Genomic DNA, 8,056 nt, shown 5'->3' on the forward strand with positions numbered 1-8,056 from the left:
GTGGAACAGACTATCAATTACTGATATGCAAATTCAAACTGAAGCTGGACTTCATATCTGGACTTCAGATCTATTCATGACTCATAAATTTGCTACTTCTATACTAAAGAATGAAACTCAGGCAGACAACACTTGTTAATACTCCTCAATAGAGTAGATGAATGGGAATATGGATGAATGAAGGATGATCTTTCTGCTTTCAGTTTCTTCCTTCCATCTGTCTTCTATGTAGTTGCCAGGATGACCTGTATGAAATGCAAATTGGATCATATTGTTCCTACTTTAACACCATCACTTGACTCTTCACTCATTGCCTTTAGGTTAAAATACTAATTCTAATGAGTTACCATGGTCTCAACTAATTTTGTTCATATAATTCCCTCAGTCTTGAATGCTTTCTACTTGTTGTTCCTATTATTGAATGAAATATTACCTAGTCCTGGGCCCTCCTCAAAATTGTTATGCTTGAGCCTATTGTTACAATTACAGTGTCAATCTATCTCATTCAGGATCTCCTCCTTTTTATTGGCCCTGTACTTTACCAAGCATGATGTTCTTCTCCAGGGAATTGTCTCTCCTAGTGACATATCCAAAGTACATAAGACAAAGTCTAGCCATTCTCATTTCTAAGAAGCATTCTGGCTGTACTTCTTCCAAGACAGATTTATTCAGTCTTATGGCAGCCCAAGATATATTTCATATTCTTCACCAACATCAGAATTCAAATGTATCAATTCTTCTTTGGTCTTCTAGATTCATTGGCCTGCTTTCACATGTATATGATGAGGTGATTGAAAATACCAAGGCTTGGGGCAGATACACCTTAACCCTCAAAATGATGACTTGGTTTTTTTAATACTCAAAAGAGGTGTTTTGAAGCAGATTTTCCCAATGCAGTATGTCCTTTGATTTCATAACTGCTACTTCCATGGATGTTAATCATGGATCCAAGTAAAATGAAATTCTGACAACCTCAATCTTTTCTCTGTTTATTGTGATATTGCTTATTGGTCCACTTGTAAAGATTTTTGTTTTCTTTATGTTGAGGTGTAATCCATATTGCAGGTTATAGTCTTTGATCTTCACTTTTAGTAAACTTTGCTCCTTACCTCTACTATATTAAATCATGCTTACTTTCCAAGTTCCGTATCTATTGTAACGTCTACTATGGCGCCTTCACTGATGTATGACATGTAATTAATATTTCCCTTCTTTGTCTTCCCATAGTATGGGCTCTGTACTAATAAAGATCTCTTTCTCTCTGTTTTTGGAAACTCAAAGATAGAAACCAGTTCAATTCTTCTTGTGTAACCTCTTGTGTGTGATTGTATGTGTTCTATTAACTTAGATCTATCAATTATTTAAGACCCCTGGGTGGTACAAAGTTGGCTATAAACTAGAAACCGGTGGTTCAAACCCATCTAGTGACATCAGTGATCTGATTCTGTGAAAAGTAAAGCCAAGGAAACACTAAGGAGCAAATCTAATCTGTCACACATGGTGTTGTCATGAATTGGAATTGAATCAGCCCATAAAGGAGTCCTGGTGTGGTGCTGTGGGTTAATGTGCCAGACTGCAAAGCCCTTTGAACTGCAAGGTCAGCGGTTCAAGCTCACCAGCTGCTCCTCGGAAACCCTCAACAGGGTCACTATGGGTTGGGATCAGCTTGATGGCACTTAACAACAGTACAGGCCTTTATCAATGACTTATCTTCCCAGTTAATTGGAAACTCATTGAGGGTAGAGCTTACATCCCTCAGAAGAAATTATGTTTATATATACTAAAGTATCTAAGGAGCTCTGGTAATGTAGTGGTTACGAATCGGGCTGCGAACCACAAGGTCAGCAGTTTGAAACTGCCAGCTGCTCCGCGGGAGAAAGATGAGGCTTTCTGCTCCCGTAAAGATTTACAGCCTCGGAAACCCTGCTCAGGGTCACTATGGGTCGGAACTGACTCGACGGCACTTAACAACAACAACATACTAAAGAATCTATTCAATAAGGATACTTTTAAATGTCTTAATGTTTGCATCAAATTCAAGACATTTTGGAGAAAAAAAACCTGAAAATATTTGTATAGCACTCATGACTTGGTCTGGATCCTCTTTAAATTAAATGAATTCCAGGGACCATTAACTTATGTTTATTTTACCTAACTGAGGAGTTCTGGTGTGGCACTGTGGGATAAAGAACTGAACCACGAGGTAGGTTGTTCAAACTCACCAGTCACTCCTTGGAAACCCTATACAGGATCGCTATGAGTTGGAACTGACTCAATGGCACCTAGTCACAATAATAACAACTGCCACTGAATGGATTCCGACTCATAGGACTCCTGGTGTGGTGCTGTGCATTTGAAACCCATCAGTTGTTCCTCAGAAACTCTGTACAGGGTCCTTATGAGTTCAAACCAACTCCATGGCATTTAACAATAACAACATAGGATTTTTGAGCCTGTAAATATTTATAGGAGCAGAAAGCCTCTCTTTCTCCCATAGAATGCTGGTGGGTTTGAACTGCTGACTTGTGATCAGCAGTCCTACAGTGCCACCAGGGCCCCTTCAACTGAAGGGAAGTCTAGACAAATTTGGTATTTAAAAAAAAAACAAAAATTATAAAACCATTGTTACAGATTTTGTGAGCAAATTCTCTGTTTGTTACATTTGAGTAATGGGGTAGCAATGCTTTTCTGAATCAGTCCATGTACATTACAGCAAATTGTTTTATGATTATTTGAAAATTTGCTGGCCTTCATGCTTAAGCAGATCAAATTTCACCTTTGTTTGCACTGTTAATTTTTCCTAACAATAAATTTCCTCTCTTCTACTCACATACAACAGTACAAAGGCAAATATAATTTGGATATGATTGCTTCAATGTGATTACTATTACACCAGGGACTTTTATAATTCTCTGTGAAGCCCCTGTTGAACCATCCTATGAAAGATTCTCATGTGGAGCCACCTTAAATGAAATGATACATACTGTCTACCATTCAGGACTCTTTAATAGCAACAAACAGTAACTGACACTGACCAGTTTTTATTGAGATTATCAGGTAGGTCATAGGCTTGGTTTTCCCAGTTATGTCAAAGTTCTAATTCTAGGTTATTTTATGGACTTTTACCCTTTATATAAACGACTTTATACTTAATTTCTAGTGTCGTAGAATGTCTCATTCTTTCCCTAATTTGAGAATTTCAAAGAGAAATAGGGCTCTCACCATAACCATGTTTACCTCAGCCCTGAATTTTTCCTTTCTTATTTTAAATTTCACGGGGAATAAAAAAAGTAACAACAGGCAAGAGGGCTTCTCCACTCTTTTATTAGGCACAATTGAATTCCAAGCTATAACTGAGTTTCAATTCAAGACAAGTGGAAGGTCAAACTCAGGGTATTAATGAGAACCATATTTTTTCTTCCTTGGTGGCTATTAAAATGATAGATGCCAATGCACTGGTCTAGGGGAAACCCACCCAGGACCTTGAATGTTATCATCCATTGTTAAATCTCACACATACATGTGTCACTATACATGAGCTCAGTTCAGCCAAGCTAAGGCTGTGGCCGCTTCCCTGTCGTATCTGTCACTGGGCTGTCAGAATCTCAAGCAAACAAAGAACGTTCCCTTATTATTGATTCAATGAAAAACAGGAGAAAAAGCCAAAGCTAGATCATGGTGGATGCAGTCCTAAGCTGGCTTCAAGCCAGGTCAGAAGGGCAGGAGCCAATCAGCAAAGCAAATTATCCCATGCAGAACACTGACTGAAAGGTGATCTACAGAGGCAAACGCCTGTTTATCCAAATGGTCTTGATCTCTAAATCTAACGTTTTTGTCAGCTGTTCTTATCTTTAGTGACAGTTTTAAGGGCTGTTGTTTTATTAGACAACAGCCAGCTTTGGTATTTGAGATCAGAGTGGGAGGAAAAAGGAAATGTGCATTAAGATGGGCAGCGTGAGAGGGGAGAAAGGAAAGAAATCAAAAGGGTGGTTAGGGTGGCACTGATTTATTATCTAACTTATTTGAAATGTATGCATTCATTTATTTATTCCTTTATTCACTCAATCATGCTTCATTGAATACTAATTATGTCTCATACGTGTTAGATTCTGGGGATGGGGTTGGACAGCTAGTTAATCAAAACTGTGTTCTGTTACTTTGACCTGGCTTCATTCTTCTTCAATGCTTCTTCAACCACTTGAGTTGTTGAATGACTGCTCTGTGTACTAGGAATAAAGCACTGTAGCTTGGGAGGTAGGCAATAAACAAATGTATTAGTAAATATACATTAGGTGTTTGAAGTAAAATAATCAAGGCAGGAGGAGTAAATAGATATGGGAATATGAAAACTGTTGTTTTATTTGGCATGATGAGGGTGGGCTCTACTAATAAGATGATGTTTAATCAGAGACCTGAAAGAAGTGATGGAGGGAAACAGGAAGAGTTTGCTTGGTATTCAAGAAAGAGCAAGGAAGCCATTTCTGTTGATTTTGAGGAATTGGCATTCACACTTGTGGATGCTTTGTTGTTGACGTGGGGTCAGTTGGTTCCAACTCATAGCGAGCCTGTACAGGGTTTCCGAGGCTGTAAATCTTTACGGGAACAGAAAGCCTCCTCTTTCTCCCACGGAGCAGCTGGTAGTTTCGAACTGCTGACCTTGAGGTTCACAACCCAATTCGTAACCACTACGCTACCAGAGCTCCTTTGCGGAGGCTGGCAGGTCCAAAGTCTGTAGGTCAGGCTACAGTCTGGAAATTCCAGCAGTTTTGTATCCCAAATAAATAAGTCAGGTGGTGAAGAAGAGAGAAGAATTCTGGCAGAATATTTACTTATAGTCAGGGAATAGAATTTCTTTTGGGAGAAAATCTGAGGTTTTGTTTCTAAGGCATTCAACTGATTAGATAAGACCCACTCACATTATTAAAGGTAATCTGTTTTTCTTAAAGGTGACTGATCTAAATTCTGTCGTTAGGTGCTGTTGAGTCTGTTCCAACTCATAGTGATCCTATGTACAATAGAACAAAACACTGCCCGGTCATACACTAGCCTCAAAATTGTTGGTATGCTTGAGCCTATTGTTGCTGCAACCATGGCAATCCATGTCATTGAGAGACTTCTTCTATTTTGTTGACCCTTCACTTTTCCAAGCATGATATTCTTCTCTAGGCACTCGTACCTCCTAACAACATGTTCAAAGTACAAGAGCTGAAACCTTACCATCCTTGTTTCTAAGTTCTTCCAAGTCAGATTATTTGGTCTGGCACTTCATGGCACTTACACTATTGCTTGACAACACATGTATTAATTCTTCTCATTTTCCTTCATTGTCCAACTTCCACATTCATATGAGGTCATTGAAAATACCATGGCTTGGGTCAGGTGAAATGTATTTGCAATGAAAAAGTCATGTGCCTTGCAAAATTCTATCATGAGGTCTCAAGCATGATTTCTATTATGAAGGTCATGTTTTCCAACTACTGATCCTTCCTCTTTGTTCCCAACCTTCACTTTACATTTCAATCACCAGCAATTTTTTTTAATTGTATACACTTTTATTTAGAAATCCTAACTTCTCAAATGAGTCTATATTTTTAGCTTCTCTTTAAAAAAAAAAAAAAGAAAAAATGGAGTGGGGTGGTGGTGGTGGGGGGAATCTGACAAGACTGAGCCTAAGTGTCTGCATTCAGCAGGGATGTCTCTTCAGAGAGTATCTGCATTCTTACTCTTTAGAACTGAAATCCTTGTCCTTTCGTCACTTGGCTTCTGTAGATACCTATGTTCATGATCTCTGGGCTAGAAGCACCTGCTTCCTCAACTCAGCCCTGACTCTACCGATCTAACAGATTGGTGTTCCAGAGCTTGCATCCCTCCATGGAAGGGACTCCTCATTGAAAGAGATGCATAGGACCGGAATCAATCCAGTTCTCTGAGACTCTCACTCCCCGGAAGGAATCCGTTGAGCTTCACTTTGACCAAGCCTTCAGTCTCTACTTTCCTTCTGTTTCTTCTTTTTAGCCCTCTGGCCAGCATTGACTTCAGCTCTTTCCTTCTCTGGATGCTGCTGTTTCCTTTTCTTATCTCGTCTGCTTGGTTGTATTCCGCTTTCTGTTACTAGTACTGTCACTCCTCATCTTCATCCCTTGCTTCAAAGGCCTCCCCTTCCTCTCTATGCTGCTGTCTTTTCTTCTTTCTTCTCCTCCTACTTGGGTCACTGTATGCTTTATTTGCTGCTTCCCTGGTGTTGGTGGTGTTGGTGGTGGTATTGAGTTGGTAGCAATCCTGTATAGGGTTTCCGTATTCTGATTATTAATGGGTGTTTGCAGCTGTTTCTTACTTTGAGATGTGCCCCTAACTACAGGTCCTGAAAGCTTTGCTCCATTCACATAATTATGGTCAACTTTACTTTGAGGAGGCAGCTCTTCCCCAGCTATATTTTGAATGTCTTCCAACCTGAGGGAGTCACCTTTCAGCACTATATCTGACAATGTTTTGTTGTTATTTGTAAGATTTCAGTAGCTAACCATCCAAAAGTGGTCTGTCTCTCCTTCTTCTTAGCCTGGGAGCTCTGTTGACCTGTTCATCATGGGTGCCTCTGCTGATACTTAAAATATTGGTGGCATAGCTTCAAACATCACAGCAACACAGAAGCCACCGCATTATGATGAACTGGCCGGGGAGTGCGGATCTAAATTTTAATCACATGGTAAATGCTTAATAGCAACATCTACACTAGTGCTTGACCAAACAACTGGGTACCATAGCCTTGCAAAGATGCCACATAAAATTAACCGTCAAAGGGGCTGAAACAGAGGAAGAGATGAGATTGTAGAGGAAATAGGGGCTGGATTTTTACTCCAGAACAAATATTAAGACTTTAGAGAGTGTTGAGAAGATCTGAATTATTTTTTCAAAGAATCACTCTGATTTCTGTAAGGAAAACAGACTTTAGAGGACAAAAGTGGAAGTTATTGTTAATAATCCAATTGAGGAGGTGATTGTGCTTTAGACTAGGTTTATGGTGGTAGCAGTGGGAGTTGTGAGGAGAAGTCAGAGCTTGGATGTGTCTTAAAGTTAGAGCTGCAAGATTTTCTGATGAAAAGAATATGAAGGAAAGAAAGAAAGGCATGAAGAATGGCTTCACTAAAAGAATTAGTTTCTGTATCTGAATTGGCCCTATAACCTTTAATTTCTAGAAGACTTACATGGTGCTTTAGGATGTCGCACTCAGAGATCTAATGTAATTAAACTCGTTCAGTCTTTTATGATTAACACAATTTCATGTCTCATTTAATTGTTGAGATACTACATGGCATATTAATTAATATTTTCCATTTTTATAATTGTCATATAATGCCAGGGTCAAAGACTTAGTGTTAGAGAAATTTGGCAGGCCTAATTGTTTCAACCCTATGTTTTCATATGTGACATCTTTATTCTATTAATTCCTGTATCCTTAGAATGCTTCTGGCTGCAAGTAATAGAAACTTGATTCAAACTAGCTTAACAAAGATATTCCTTATCTTACAGTAAGTCTGTAGGTAGAATGAGTTTGAACCACAGTGAAATCAGGACTCAAAGATACCATCAAATACCTAGGTTCTTTCTGTTTCTGTAACAGGGTCCTTAGTATTCTAAGCTTCTTGATAAGGGTGTTTCTTTTTGTGTTTGCAACATGACTACCAGTGGCAATCTGGGGCTCACGCTTTCTTGTTCAAGTAAGAGAGGAACATCCTTGTAGTATGACTGGAGTATCTCATACCATATGCCTACCCCTGTGTCAACGTCAAGGGTATAGCAGGCAGTGGGACCATTAAAGCAAAGTTCCTAAAGCTGGAACATGCTTGGCACATTCTAGAAAAGACAGGAGGCCAGTGTGGCAAGAGAGAATGAATCAGAGAGGAAGGGGAAGAGTGAATAGTTAGCTGGGAATAAGTCAGAGAATGACGTTGTTGTTGTTGTTACGTGCCGTCGAGTCGGTTCCGACCCATAGCGACCCTGTATAGGGTTTCCGAGGGTGTAAATCCTTACGGGAGTAGAAAGCCTCATCTTTCTCCCT

Source organism: Chrysochloris asiatica, unplaced genomic scaffold, assembly GCF_000296735.1.
Source record: "Chrysochloris asiatica unplaced genomic scaffold, ChrAsi1.0 scaffold00174, whole genome shotgun sequence".
Classification (NCBI taxonomy): Eukaryota; Metazoa; Chordata; class Mammalia; order Afrosoricida; family Chrysochloridae; genus Chrysochloris; species Chrysochloris asiatica.